Below are 15436 nucleotides of genomic sequence, written 5' to 3' on the forward strand. Positions count from 1 at the left end.
CATCGGAATGGGAACAGATTTTCCTACTGGGGAGTTATCCATCCATTGTAGGAACCCTTCCTCCTTTAGGGGAAATGCAATTTCCTGTGTGCAGATCTCTCTTCCTGTGAAGAAATGGCACCTTTTTGTGCGAGAATCCAAGCTTCCGTTTGGAGAGCACCTCTTCTTGTGGGGAAACTACCTTTCTTTGAGACATGCTTCCTGCTATGTAGGAAATGCACTTTCCGAAAATGCGGACTTATTATGCTGTGAAGAAAAGTTCCTCCATGTGGGGTAAAAATACTTCCACTGGGGGAACTATTCTTCCTCTGGAGGTAATATCAATTCCGGTGTGTACACACTTCATTCTTTGGGGGACATGCAGGATCCTTTGTGTAGAACTATTTCCACTGATTGAAACCCAACTTTCTGTGGGGGAATCAAAACTTCTGGTGTAGAACGCCTATACGTATAGGGGAAACAATCTTCCTTTGAAGAAACCTTATTCTTTGGGGGGAAATGCACTCTCCTGTATGTGGAACTATTATGCTGCTAATGAATCACACATTCATGTGGGGAAACAATCTTCCTCTACGGAAACATTCTTCCCCTCTAGGAAATGTCCCTCCGTGTGTAGACAGGTCATTCTTCGTGGAACGTGCTCGTTCCTGTGTGCAGACCTGTCTTCTATTTATGAAAAATCAACTTCCTATTGGAAAGAACACTACCACACGGAAACACTCCTTCCTTTGTGGGAAGCGTCCCTTCCCGTGTAGGAACACATTTTCCTATGGGGGAGTGTCTTTTTTGTTTTAGAATCCCTTCTTCCTTTTGAGAAATGCACTTTCCTATGTGTGGATGACTCTTCCTGTCAGGGCGTCTCAGCTTCCTGTGGGGGAAATGCACTTTCCTGTTTGTTGACCTATCTTCCTGTGAGGGAATCGCAACTTCCTGTGAGGGAATGGAAACTTCCTGTGGGAGAACGCCTCTTCCTGTGGGGGAAACAATCTTCCTGTGAGGAAACCTTCTTCTTGTAGGGGAATCACACTTTCCTGTATGCGGAGCAATTATGCTGTGAATGAATTGCTCCTTCATTTGGGAAAACAATACTTCCTCTGAGGGAGCTATTCTTCCTCTGGAGGTAATGGCCCTTCCTGTGTGGACACTTCATGCATTGTGAGACATGCACGTATTTCTGTGAAGGACTATTTCCACTGATGGAAACTCAACTTCCTGTGTGGTAACAAAACTTCCAGTGGTGAAACCTCTTTCCTGTGGGGGAAATGACCCCTGTGGTGCAGGAATACATATTATATGAGTGAGTGTCGCTTTTCTTTTAGGAACCCTACATTCTGTTGCTGAAATGCATTGTCCTGTGTACGGATCTCTTTTCCTATGAAGTCATCGCAATTTGCTTTGGCGGAAATTCACTTTCCTGTTTGTAGACCAATCTTCCTGTGAGGGAATCGCACCATGCTGTGGGGGGATCATAACTTCCTGATGGAGAACGCCTCTACCTATAGGGGAAACAAACTTCCTTTGAGGAAACCTTCCTCTTGTGGCGGAAATGTACTTTTATGTATGCGGACCTAATATTCTGAGAATGAATCGCACATTCACGTGGGGAAACAATACTTACTCTAGGGGAAAAATACTTCCTGTGGAGGAAATGTTCCTTCCTGTGTGGACACTTCATTATTTGTGGTACATGCACTTTCCTGTGTGCAGAGCTATCTTCCATTGATGGAAACGCAACTTCCTGGTGGAAACAAAACTAAAGGACGGTGAACTCTCCTTCCTGTCGGGGAAATGTCCCTTCCGGTTTAGGGACCCATTTTCCTATGGGGGAGTCTGCCTTTTGTTGTAGAATCCCTTCTTCCTGTGTGGGAAATGCACTTTACTGTGTGGGGATGACTCTTCCTGTGAGGGCGTCTCAACTTCCAGTGGGGGAAATGCACTTTCCTGTTTGTGGACCTATCTTGCAGTGAGGGACTCGCACCTTCCTGTGGGGTAATCGAAACTGCTTGTTAGAGAACACCTATTCCTGGGGAGGAAACGAACTTCCTGTGAGGAAACCTTCTTCCTGTTGGGGAACTGCAACTTCCTGTATGCATACCGATTATGCTCTGAAGGAATTGCTCCTTCATTTGGGGAAACAATACTTCCTCAGAGGGAACCATTCTTCCTCTAGGGGTAATGTCCCTTTCTGTGTGTGTACACTGCACACTTTGTGGGACATGCACTTTCCTGTGTGCATATCTATCTTCCTTTGAGCGAATCCCACCTTCCTTTGGGGGTATTGCACCTTCTTTGTGGGAATCCTATTTCTAGTGTGGAACTGCATTATCTTTTGTGTGAAACTGTTTTCATGTGAGGGAGGTGCATATTGGTGTGGTGGAAATGAAACTTCCTGTGGGAGAAGAACTATTCCTGTGGGGGAAATTCACTTGTTGCAAGGAAACAATTCTTCCTGTGTGTGAAATGCACTTTTCATTGTCCAATCCGAACTTCCTGTGATGGAATCCATCTTCCTGTGGGGATACCAAACTTACGGTGGGAAAGCCTTTGTCCCTTGGGTGAAATTTTCCTTGTGCTCATGGAAGCCAACTTACTGTGGGGTAAATGCATTTCCTGTGTGCACAGCTTTCGACCTGTAATGGAAACGCAACATCCCGTGTGGAAACCAAACTTCCAAATTGTGAACCCTCCTTCCTGTTGGGAAATGTCCCATCGGAATGGGAACAGATTTTCCTACTGGGGAGTTATCCATCCATTGTAGGAACCCTTCCTCCTTTAGGGGAAATGCAATTTCCTGTGTGCAGATCTCTCTTCCTGTGAAGAAATGGCACCTTTTTGTGCGAGAATCCAAGCTTCCGTTTGGAGAGCACCTCTTCTTGTGGGGAAACTACCTTTCTTTGAGACATGCTTCCTGCTATGTAGGAAATGCACTTTCCGAAAATGCGGACTTATTATGCTGTGAAGAAAAGTTCCTCCATGTGGGGTAAAAATACTTCCACTGGGGGAACTATTCTTCCTCTGGAGGTAATATCAATTCCGGTGTGTACACACTTCATTCTTTGGGGGACATGCAGGATCCTTTGTGTAGAACTATTTCCACTGATTGAAACCCAACTTTCTGTGGGGGAATCAAAACTTCCTGGTGTAGAACGCCTATACCTATAGGGGAAACAATCTTCCTTTGAAGAAACCTTATTCTTTGGGGGGAAATGCACTCTCCTGTATGTGGAACTATTATGCTGCTAATGAATCACACATTCATGTGGGGAAACAATCTTCCTCTAGGGAAACATTCTTCCCCTCTAGGAAATGTCCCTCCGTGTGTAGACAGGTCATTCTTTGTGGGACGTGCTCGTTCCTGTGTGCAGACCTGTCTTCCATTTATGAAAAATCAACTTCCTTTTGGAAAGAACACTACCACACGGAAACACTCCTTCCTTTGTGGGAAGTGTCCCTTCCCGTGTAGGAACACATTTTCCTATGGGGGAGTGTCTTTTTTGTTTTAGAATCCCTTCTTCCTTTTGAGAAATGCACTTTCCTATGTGTGGATGACTCTTCCTGTCAGGGCGTCTCAGCTTCCTGTGGGGGAAATGCACTTTCCTGTTTGTTGACGTAACTTCCTGTGAGGGAATCGCAACTTCCTGTGAGGGAATGGAAACTTCCTGTGGGAGAACGCCTCTTCCTGTGGGGGAAACAATCTTCCTGTGAGGAAACCTTCTTCTTGTAGGGGAATCACACTTTCCTGTATGCGGAGCAATTATGCTGTGAATGAATTGCTCCTTCATTTGGGAAAACAATACTTCCTCTGAGGGAGCTATTCTTCCTCTGGAGGTAATGGCCCTTCCTGTGTGGGCACTTCATGCATTGTGAGACATGCACGTATTTCTGTGAAGGACTATTTCCACTGATGGAAACTCAACTTCCTGTGTGGTAACAAAACTTCCGGTGGTGAAACCTCTTTCCTGTGGGGGAAATGACCCCTGTGGTGTAGGAATACATATTATATGAGTGAGTGTCCCTTTTCTTTTAGGAACCCTACATTCTGTTGCTGAAATGCACTGTCCTGTGTACGGATCTCTTTTCCTATGAAGTCATCGCAATTTGCTTTGGCGGAAATGCACTTTCCTGTTTGTAGACCAATCTTCCTGTGAGGGAATCGCACCTTGCTGTGGGGGGATCATAACTTCCTGATGGAGAACGCCTCTACCTATAGGAGAAACAAACTTCCTTTGAGGAAACCTTCCTCTTGTGGCGGAAATGCACTTTTCTGTATGCGGACCTAATATTCTGAGAATGAATCGCACATTCACGTGGGGAAACAATACTTACTCTAGGATAAAAATACTTCCTCTCGAGGAAATGTTCCTTCCTGTGTGGACACTTCATTATTTGTGGTACATGCACTTTCCTGTGTGCAGAGCTATCTTCCATTGATGGAAACGCAACTTCCTGGTGGAAACAAAACTAAAGGACGGTGAACTCTCCTTCCTGTCGGGGAAATGTCCCTTCCGGTGTAGGGACCCATTTTCCTATGGGGGAGTCTGCCTTTTGTTGTAGAATCCCTTCTTCCTGTGTGGGAAATGCACTTTACTGTGTGGGGATGACTCTTCCTGTGAGGGCGTCTCAACTTCCAGTGGGGGAAATGCACTTTCCTGTTTGTGGACCTATCTTGCAGTGAGGGACTCGCACCTTCCTGTGGGGTAATCGAAACTGCTTGTTAGAGAACACCTATTCCTGGGGAGGAAACGAACTTCCTGTGAGGAAACCTTCTTCCTGTTGGGGAACTGCAATTTCCTGTATGCATACCGATTATGCTCTGAAGGAATTGCTCCTTCATTTGGGGAAACAATACTTCCTCAGAGGGAACCATTCTTCCTCTAGGGGTAATGTCCCTTTCTGTGTGTGAACACTTCACACTTTGTGGGACATGCACTTTCCTGTGTGCATATCTATCTTCCTTTGAGCGAATCCCACCTTCCTTTGGGGGTATTGCACCTTCTTTGTGGGAATCCTATTTCTAGTGTGGAACTGCATTATCTTTTGTGTGAAACTGTTTTCATGTGAGGGAGGTGCATATTGGTGCGGTGGAAATGAAACTTCCTGTGGGAGAAGAACTATTCCTGTGGGGGAAATTCACTTGTTGCAAGGAAACAATTCTTCCTGTGTGTGAAATGCACTTTTCATTGTCCAAACCGAACTTCCTGTGATGGAATCCATCTTCCTGTGGGGATACCAAACTTACGGTGGGAAAGCCTTTGTCCCTTGGGTGAAATTTTCCTTGTGCTCTTGGAAGCCAACTTACTGTGGGTTAAATGCATTTCCTGTGTGCACAGCTTTCGACCTGTAATGGAAACGCAACATCCCGTGTGGAAACCAAACTTCCAAATTGTGAACCCTCCTTCCTGTTGGGAAATGTCCCATCGGAATGGGAACCGATTTTCCTACTGGGGAGTTATCCATCCATTGTAGGAACCCTTCCTCCTTTAGGGGAAATGCAATTTCCTGTGTGCAGATCTCTCTTCCTGTGAAGAAATGGCACCTTTTTGTGCGAGAATCCAAGCTTCCGTTTGGAGAGCACCTCTTCTTGTGGGGAAACTACCTTTCTTTGAGACATGCTTCCTGCTATGTAGGAAATGCACTTTCGGAAAATGCGGACTTATTATGCTGTGAAGAAAAGTTCCTCCATGTGGGGTAAAAATACTTCCACTGGGGGAACTATTCTTCCTCTGGAGGTAATATCAATTCCGGTGTGTACACACTTCATTCTTTGGGGGACATGCAGGATCCTTTGTGTAGAACTATTTCCACTGATTGAAACCCAACTTTCTGTGGGGGAATCAAAACTTCCTGGTGTAGAACGCCTATACCTATAGGGGAAACAATCTTCCTTTGAAGAAACCTTATTCTTTGGGGGGAAATGCACTCTCCTGTATGTGGAACTATTATGCTGCTAATGAATCACACATTCATGTGGGGAAACAATCTTCCTCTAGGGAAACATTCTTCCCCTCTAGGAAATGTCCCTCCGTGTGTAGACAGGTCATTCTTCGTGGGACGTGCTCGTTCCTGTGTGCAGACCTGTCTTCCATTTATGAAAAATCAACTTCCTTTTGGAAAGAACACTACCACACGGAAACACTCCTTGCTGTGGGGGAAGTGTCCCTTCCCGTGTAGGAACACATTTTCCTATGGGGGAGTGTCTTTTTTTTTTTAGAATCCCTTCTTCCTTTTGAGAAATGCACTTTCCTATGTGTGGATGACTCTTCCTGTCAGGGCGTCTCAGCTTCCTGTGGGGGAAATGCACTTTCCTGTTTGTTGACCTATCTTCCTGTGAGGGAATCGCAACTTCCTGTGAGGGAATGGAAACTTCCTGTGGGAGAACGCCTCTTCCTGTGGGGGAAACAATCTTCCTGTGAGGAAACCTTCTTCTTGTAGGGGAATCACACTTTCCTGTATGCGGAGCAATTATGCTGTGAATGAATTGCTCCTTCATTTGGGAAAACAATACTTCCTCTGAGGGAGCTATTCTTCCTCTGGAGGTAATGGCCCTTCCTGTGTGGACACTTCATGCATTGTGAGACATGCACGTATTTCTGTGAAGGACTATTTCCACTGATGGAAACTCAACTTCCTGTGTGGTAACAAAACTTCCGGTGGTGAAACCTCTTTCCTGTGGGGGAAATGACCCCTGTGGTGTAGGAATACATATTATATGAGTGAGTGTCCCTTTTCTTTTAGGAACCCTACATTCTGTTGCTGAAATGCATTGTCCTGTGTACGGATCTCTTTTCCTATGAAGTCATCGCAATTTGCTTTGGCGGAAATGCACTTTCCTGTTTGTAGACCAATCTTCCTGTGAGGGAATCGCACCTTGCTGTGGGGGGATCATAACTTCCTGATGGAGAACGCCTCTACCTATAGGAGAAACAAACTTCCTTTGAGGAAACCTTCCTCTTGTGGCGGAAATGCACTTTTCTGTATGCGGACCTAATATTCTGAGAATGAATCGCACATTCACGTGGGGAAACAATACTTACTCTCGGGGAAAAATACTTCCTGTGGAGGAAATGTTCCTTCCTGTGTGGACACTTCATTATTTGTGGTACATGCACTTTCCTGTGTGCAGAGCTATCTTCCATTGATGGAAACGCAACTTCCTGGTGGAAACAAAACTAAAGGACGGTGAACTCTCCTTCCTGTCGGGGAAATGTCCCTTCCGGTGTAGGGACCCATTTTCCTATGGGGGAGTCTGCCTTTTGTTGTAGAATCCCTTCTTCCTGTGTGGGAAATGCACTTTACTGTGTGGGGATGACTCTTCCTGTGAGGGCGTCTCAACTTCCAGTGGGGGAAATGCACTTTCCTGTTTGTGGACCTATCTTGCAGTGAGGGACTCGCACCTTCCTGTGGGGTAATCGAAACTGCTTGTTAGAGAACACCTATTCCTGGGGAGGAAACGAACTTCCTGTGAGGAAACCTTCTTCCTGTTGGGGAACTGCAATTTCCTGTATGCATACCGATTATGCTCTGAAGGAATTGCTCCTTCATTTGGGGAAACAATACTTCCTCAGAGGGAACCATTCTTCCTCTAGGGGTAATGTCCCTTTCTGTGTGTGAACACTTCACACTTTGTGGGACATGCACTTTCCTGTGTGCATATCTATCTTCCTTTGAGCGAATCCCACCTTCCTTTGGGGGTATTGCACCTTCTTTGTGGGAATCCTATTTCTAGTGTGGAACTGCATTATCTTTTGTGTGAAACTGTTTTCATGTGAGGGAGGTGCATATTGGTGCGGTGGAAATGAAACTTCCTGTGGGAGAAGAACTATTCCTGTGGGGGAAATTCACTTGTTGCAAGGAAACAATTCTTCCTGTGTGTGAAATGCACTTTTCATTGTCCAAACCGAACTTCCTGTGATGGAATCCATCTTCCTGTGGGGATACCAAACTTACGGTGGGAAAGCCTTTGTCCCTTGGGTGAAATTTTCCTTGTGCTCTTGGAAGCCAACTTACTGTGGGTTAAATGCATTTCCTGTGTGCACAGCTTTCGACCTGTAATGGAAACGCAACATCCCGTGTGGAAACCAAACTTCCAAATTGTGAACCCTCCTTCCTGTTGGGAAATGTCCCATCGGAATGGGAACCGATTTTCCTACTGGGGAGTTATCCATCCATTGTAGGAACCCTTCCTCCTTTAGGGGAAATGCAATTTCCTGTGTGCAGATCTCTCTTCCTGTGAAGAAATGGCACCTTTTTGTGCGAGAATCAAAGCTTCCGTTTGGAGAGCACCTCTTCTTGTGGGGAAACTACCTTTCTTTGAGACATGCTTCCTGCTATGTAGGAAATGCACTTTCCGAAAATGCGGACTTATTATGCTGTGAAGAAAAGTTCCTCCATGTGGGGTAAAAATACTTCCACTGGGGGAACTATTCTTCCTCTGGAGGTAATATCAATTCCGGTGTGTACACACTTCATTCTTTGGGGGACATGCAGGATCCTTTGTGTAGAACTATTTCCACTGATTGAAACCCAACTTTCTGTGGGGGAATCAAAACTTCCTGGTGTAGAACGCATATACCTATAGGGGAAACAATCTTCCTTTGAAGAAACCTTATTCTTTGGGGGGAAATGCACTCTCCTGTATGTGGAACTATTATGCTGCTAATGAATCACACATTCATGTGGGGAAACAATCTTCCTCTACGGAAACATTCTTCCCCTCTAGGAAATGTCCCTCCGTGTGTAGACAGGTCATTCTTTGTGGGACGTGCTCGTTCCTGTGTGCAGACCTGTCTTCCATTTATGAAAAATCAACTTCCTTTTGGAAAGAACACTACCACACGGAAACACTCCTTGCTGTGGGGGAAGTGTCCCTTCCCGTGTAGGAACACATTTTCCTATGGGGGAGTGTCTTTTTTGTTTTAGAATCCCTTCTTCCTTTTGAGAAATGCACTTTCCTATGTGTGGATGACTCTTCCTGTCAGGGCGTCTCAGCTTCCTGTGGGGGAAATGCACTTTCCTGTTTGTTGACCTATCTTCCTGTGAGGGAATCGCAACTTCCTGTGAGGGAATGCAAACTTCCTGTGGGAGAACGCCTCTTCCTGTGGGGGAAACAAACTTCCTGTGAGGAAACCTTCTTCTTGTAGGGGAATCACACATTCCTGTATGCGGAGCAATTATGCTGTGAATGAATTGCTCCTTCATTTGGGAAAACAATACTTCCTCTGAGGGAGCTATTCTTCCTCTGGAGGTAATGGCCCTTCCTGTGTGGACACTTCATGCATTGTGAGACATGCACGTATTTCTGTGAAGGACTATTTCCACTGATGGAAACTCAACTTCCTGTGTGGTAACAAAACTTCCGGTGGTGAAACCTCTTTCCTGTGGGGGAAATGACCCCTGTGGTGTAGGAATACATATTATATGAGTGAGTGTCGCTTTTCTTTTAGGAACCCTACATTCTGTTGCTGAAATTCATTGTCCTGTGTACGGATCTCTTTTCCTATGAAGTCATCGCAATTTGCTTTGGCGGAAATGCACTTTCCTGTTTGTAGACCAATCTTCCTGTGAGGGAATCGCACCATGCTGTGGGGGGATCATAACTTCCTGATGGAGAACGCCTCTACCTATAGGGGAAACAAACTTCCTTTGAGGAAACCTTCCTCTTGTGGCGGAAATGCACTTTTCTGTATGCGGACCTAATATTCTGAGAATGAATCGCACATTCACGTGGGGAAACAATACTTACTCTAGGAGAGAAATACTTCCTGTGGAGGAAATGTTCCTTCCTGTGTGGACACTTCATTATTTGTGGTACATGCACTTTCCTGTGTGCAGAGCTATCTTCCATTGATGGAAACGCAACTTCCTGGTGGAAACAAAACTAAAGGACGGTGAACACTCCTTCCTGTCGGGGAAATGTCCCTTCCGGTGTAGGGACCCATTTTCCTATGGGGGAGTCTGCCTTTTGTTGTAGAATCCCTTCTTCCTGTGTGGGAAATGCACTTTACTGTGTGGGGATGACTCTTCCTGTGAGGGCGTCTCAACTTCCAGTGGGGGAAATGCACTTTCCTGTTTGTGGACCTATCTTGCAGTGAGGGACTCGCACCTTCCTGTGGGGTAATCGAAACTGCTTGTTAGAGAACACCTATTCCTGGGGAGGAAACGAACTTCCTGTGAGGAAACCTTCTTCCTGTTGGGGAACTGCAATTTCCTGTATGCATACCGATTATGCTCTGAAGGAATTGCTCCTTCATTTGGGGAAACAATACTTCCTCAGAGGGAACCATTCTTCCTCTAGGGGTAATGTCCCTTTCTGTGTGTGAACACTTCACACTTTGTGGGACATGCACTTTCCTGTGTGCATATCTATCTTCCTTTGAGCGAATCCCACCTTCCTTTGGGGGTATTGCACCTTCTTTGTGGGAATCCTATTTCTAGTGTGGAACTGCATTATCTTTTGTGTGAAACTGTTTTCATGTGAGGGAGGTGCATATTGGTGTGGTGGAAATGAAACTTCCTGTGGGAGAAGAACTATTCCTGTGGGGGAAATTCACTTGTTGCATGGAAACAATTCTTCCTGTGTGTGAAATGCACTTTTCATTGTCCAAACCGAACTTCCTGTTATGGAATCCATCTTCCTGTGGGGATACCAAACTTACGGTGGGAAAGCCTTTGTCCCTTGGGTGAAATTTTCCTTGTGCTCTTGGAAGCCAACTTACTGTGGGGTAAATGCATTTCCTGTGTGCACAGCTTTCGACCTGTAATGGAAACGCAACATCCCGTGTGGAAACCAAACTTCCAAATTGTGAACCCTCCTTCCTGTTGGGAAATGTCCCATCGGAATGGGAACCGATTTTCCTACTGGGGAGTTATCTATCCATTGTAGGAACCCTTCCTCCTTTAGGGGAAATGCAATTTCCTGTGTGCAGATCTCTCTTCCTGTGAAGAAATGGCACCTTTTTGTGCGAGAATCAAAGCTTCCGTTTGGAGAGCACCTCTTCTTGTGGGGAAACTACCTTTCTTTGAGACATGCTTCCTGCTATGTAGGAAATGCACTTTCCGAAAATGCGGACTTATTATGCTGTGAAGAAAAGTTCCTCCATGTGGGGTAAAAATACTTCCACTGGGGGAACTATTCTTCCTCTGGAGGTAATATCAATTCCGGTGTGTACACACTTCATTCTTTGGGGGACATGCAGGATCCTTTGTGTAGAACTATTTCCACTGATTGAAACCCAACTTTCTGTGGGGGAATCAAAACTTCCTGGTGTAGAACGCCTATACCTATAGGGGAAACAATCTTCCTTTGATGAAACCTTATTATTTGGGGGGAAATGCACTCTCCTGTATGTGGAACTATTATGCTGCTAATGAATCACACATTCATGTGGGGAAACAATCTTCCTCTACGGAAACATTCTTCCCCTCTAGGAAATGTCCCTCCGTGTGTAGACAGGTCATTCTTCGTGGGACGTGCTCGTTCCTGTGTGCAGACCTGTCTTCCATTTATAAAAAATCAACTTCCTTTTGGAAAGAACACTACCACACGGAACCACTCCTTCCTTTGGGCGAAGTGTCCCTTCCCGTGTAGGAACACATTTTCCTATGGGGGAGTGTCTTTTTTGTTTTAGAATCCCTTCTTCCTTTTGAGAAATGCACTTTCCTATGTGTGGATGACTCTTCCTGTCAGGGCGTCTCAGCTTCCTGTGGGGGAAATGCACTTTCCTGTTTGTTGACGTAACTTCCTGTGAGGGAATCGCAACTTCCTGTGAGGGAATGGAAACTTCCTGTGGGAGAACGCCTCTTCCTGTGGGGGAAACAATCTTCCTGTGAGGAAACCTTCTTCTTGTAGGGGAATCACACTTTCCTGTATGCGGAGCAATTATGCTGTGAATGAATTGCTCCTTCATTTGGGAAAACAATACTTCCTCTGAGGGAGCTATTCTTCCTCTGGAGGTAATGGCCCTTCCTGTGTGGACACTTCATGCATTGTGAGACATGCACGTATTTCTGTGAAGGACTATTTCCACTGATGGAAACTCAACTTCCTGTGTGGTAACAAAACTTCCGGTGGTGAAACCTCTTTCCTGTGGGGGAAATGACCCCTGTGATGCAGGAATACATATTATATGAGTGAGTGTCGCTTTTCTTTTAGGAACCCTACATTCTGTTGCTGAAGTTCATTGTCCTGTGTACGGATCTCTTTTCCTATGAAGTCATCGCAATTTGCTTTGGCGGAAATGCACTTTCCTGTTTGTAGACCAATCTTCCTGTGAGGGAATCGCACCATGCTGTGGGGGGATCATAACTTCCTGATGGAGAACGCCTCTACCTATAGGGGAAACAAACTTCCTTTGAGGAAACCTTCCTCTTGTGGCGGAAATGCACTTTTCTGTATGCGGACCTAATATTCTGAGAATGAATCGCACATTCACGTGGGGAAACAATACTTACTCTAGGAGAAAAATACTTCCTGTGGAGGAAATGTTCCTTCCTGTGTGGACACTTCATTATTTGTGGTACATGCACTTTCCTGTGTGCAGAGCTATCTTCCATTGATGGAAACGCAACTTCCTGGTGGAAACAAAACTAAAGGACGGTGAACACTCCTTCCTGTCGGGGAAATGTCCCTTCCGGTGTAGGGACCCATTTTCCTATGGGGGAGTCTGCCTTTTGTTGTAGAATCCCTTCTTCCTGTGTGGGAAATGCACTTTACTGTGTGGGGATGACTCTTCCTGTGAGGGCGTCTCAACTTCCAGTGGGGGAAATGCACTTTCCTGTTTGTGGACCTATCTTGCAGTGAGGGACTCGCACCTTCCTGTGGGGTAATCGAAACTGCTTGTTAGAGAACACCTATTCCTGGGGAGGAAACGAACTTCCTGTGAGGAAACCTTCTTCCTGTTGGGGAACTGCAATTTCCTGTATGCATACCGATTATGCTCTGAAGGAATTGCTCCTTCATTTGGGGAAACAATACTTCCTCAGAGGGAACCATTCTTCCTCTAGGGGTAATGTCCCTTTCTGTGTGTGAACACTTCACACTTTGTGGGACATGCACTTTCCTGTGTGCATATCTATCTTCCTTTGAGCGAATCCCACCTTCCTTTGGGGGTATTGCACCTTCTTTGTGGGAATCCTATTTCGAGTGTGGAACTGCATTATCTTTTGTGTGAAACTGTTTTCATGTGAGGGAGGTGTATATTGGTGTGGTGGAAATGAAACTTCCTGTGGGAAAAGAACTATTCCTGTGGGGGAAATTCACTTGTTGCAAGGAAACAATTCTTCCTGTGTGTGAAATGCACTTTTCATTGTCCAAACCGAACTTCCTGTGATGGAATCCATCTTCCTGTGGGGATACCAAACTTACGGTGGGAAAGCCTTTGTCCCTTGGGTGAAATTTTCCTTGTGCTCTTGGAAGCCAACTTACTGTGGGGTAAATGCATTTCCTGTGTGCACAGCTTTCGACCTGTAATGGAAACGCAACATCCCGTGTGGAAACCAAACTTCCAAATTGTGAACCCTCCTTCCTGTTGGGAAATGTCCCATCGGAATGGGAACCGATTTTCCTACTGGGGAGTTATCCATCCATTGTAGGAACCCTTCCTCCTTTAGGGGAAATGCAATTTCCTGTGTGCAGATCTCTCTTCCTGTGAAGAAATGGCACCTTTTTGTGCGAGAATCAAAGCTTCCGTTTGGAGAGCACCTCTTCTTGTGGGGAAACTACCTTTCTTTGAGACATGCTTCCTGCTATGTAGGAAATGCACTTTCCGAAAATGCGGACTTATTATGCTGTGAAGAAAAGTTCCTCCATGTGGGGTAAAAATACTTCCACTGGGGGAACTATTCTTCCTCTGGAGGTAATATCAATTCCGGTGTGTACACACTTCATTCTTTGGGGGACATGCAGGATCCTTTGTGTAGAACTATTTCCACTGATTGAAACCCAACTTTCTGTGGGGGAATCAAAACTTCCTGGTGTAGAACGCCTATACCTATAGGGGAAACAATCTTCCTTTGAAGAAACCTTATTCTTTGGGGGGAAATGCACTCTCCTGTATGTGGAACTATTATGCTGCTAATGAATCACACATTCATGTGGGGAAACAATCTTCCTCTACGGAAACATTCTTCCCCTCTAGGAAATGTCCCTCCGTGTGTAGACAGGTCATTCTTCGTGGGACGTGCTCGTTCCTGTGTGCAGACCTGTCTTCCATTTATGAAAAATCAACTTCCTTTTGGAAAGAACACTACCACACGGAAACACTCCTTGCTGTGGGGGAAGTGTCCCTTCCCGTGTAGGAACACATTTTCCTATGGGGGAGTGTCTTTTTTGTTTTAGAATCCCTTCTTCCTTTTGAGAAATGCACTTTCCTATGTGTGGATGACTCTTCCTGTCAGGGCGTCTCAGCTTCCTGTGGGGGAAATGCACTTTCCTGTTTGTTGACGTAACTTCCTGTGAGGGAATCGCAACTTCCTGTGAGGGAATGGAAACTTCCTGTGGGAGAACGCCTCTTCCTGTGGGGGAAACAATCTTCCTGTGAGGAAACCTTCTTCTTGTAGGGGAATCACACTTTCCTGTATGCGGAGCAATTATGCTGTGAATGAATTGCTCCTTCATTTGGGAAAACAATACTTCCTCTGAGGGAGCTATTCTTCCTCTGGAGGTAATGGCCCTTCCTGTGTGGACACTTCATGCATTGTGAGACATGCACGTATTTCTGTGAAGGACTATTTCCACTGATGGAAACTCAACTTCCTGTGTGGTAACAAAACTTCCGGTGGTGAAACCTCTTTCCTGTGGGGGAAATGACCCCTGTGGTGTAGGAATACATATTATATGAGTGAGTGTCGCTTTTCTTTTAGGAACCCTACATTCTGTTGCTGAAGTTCATTGTCCTGTGTACGGATCTCTTTTCCTATGAAGTCATCGCAATTTGCTTTGGCGGAAATGCACTTTCCTGTTTGTAGACCAATCTTCCTGTGAGGGAATCGCACCATGCTGTGGGGGGATCATAACTTCCTGATGGAGAACGCCTCTACCTATAGGGGAAACAAACTTCCTTTGAGGAAACCTTCCTCTTGTGGCGGAAATGCACTTTTCTGTATGCGGACCTAATATTCTGAGAATGAATCGCACATTCACGTGGGGAAACAATACTTACTCTAGGAGAAAAATACTTCCTGTGGAGGAAATGTTCCTTCCTGTGTGGACACTTCATTATTTGTGGTACATGCACTTTCCTGTGTGCACAGCTATCTTCCATTGATTGAAACGCAACTTCCTGGTGGAAACAAAACTAAAGGACGGTGAACACTCCTTCCTGTCGGGGAAATGTCCCTTCCGGTGTAGGGACCCATTTTCCTATGGGGGAGTCTGCCTTTTGTTGTAGAATCCCTTCTTCCTGTGTGGGAAATGCACTTTACTGTGTGGGGATGACTC

This window comes from Myotis nattereri (assembly GCF_964212035.1).
Source record: "Myotis nattereri genome assembly, chromosome: Y".
Lineage (NCBI taxonomy): Eukaryota > Metazoa > Chordata > Mammalia > Chiroptera > Vespertilionidae > Myotis > Myotis nattereri.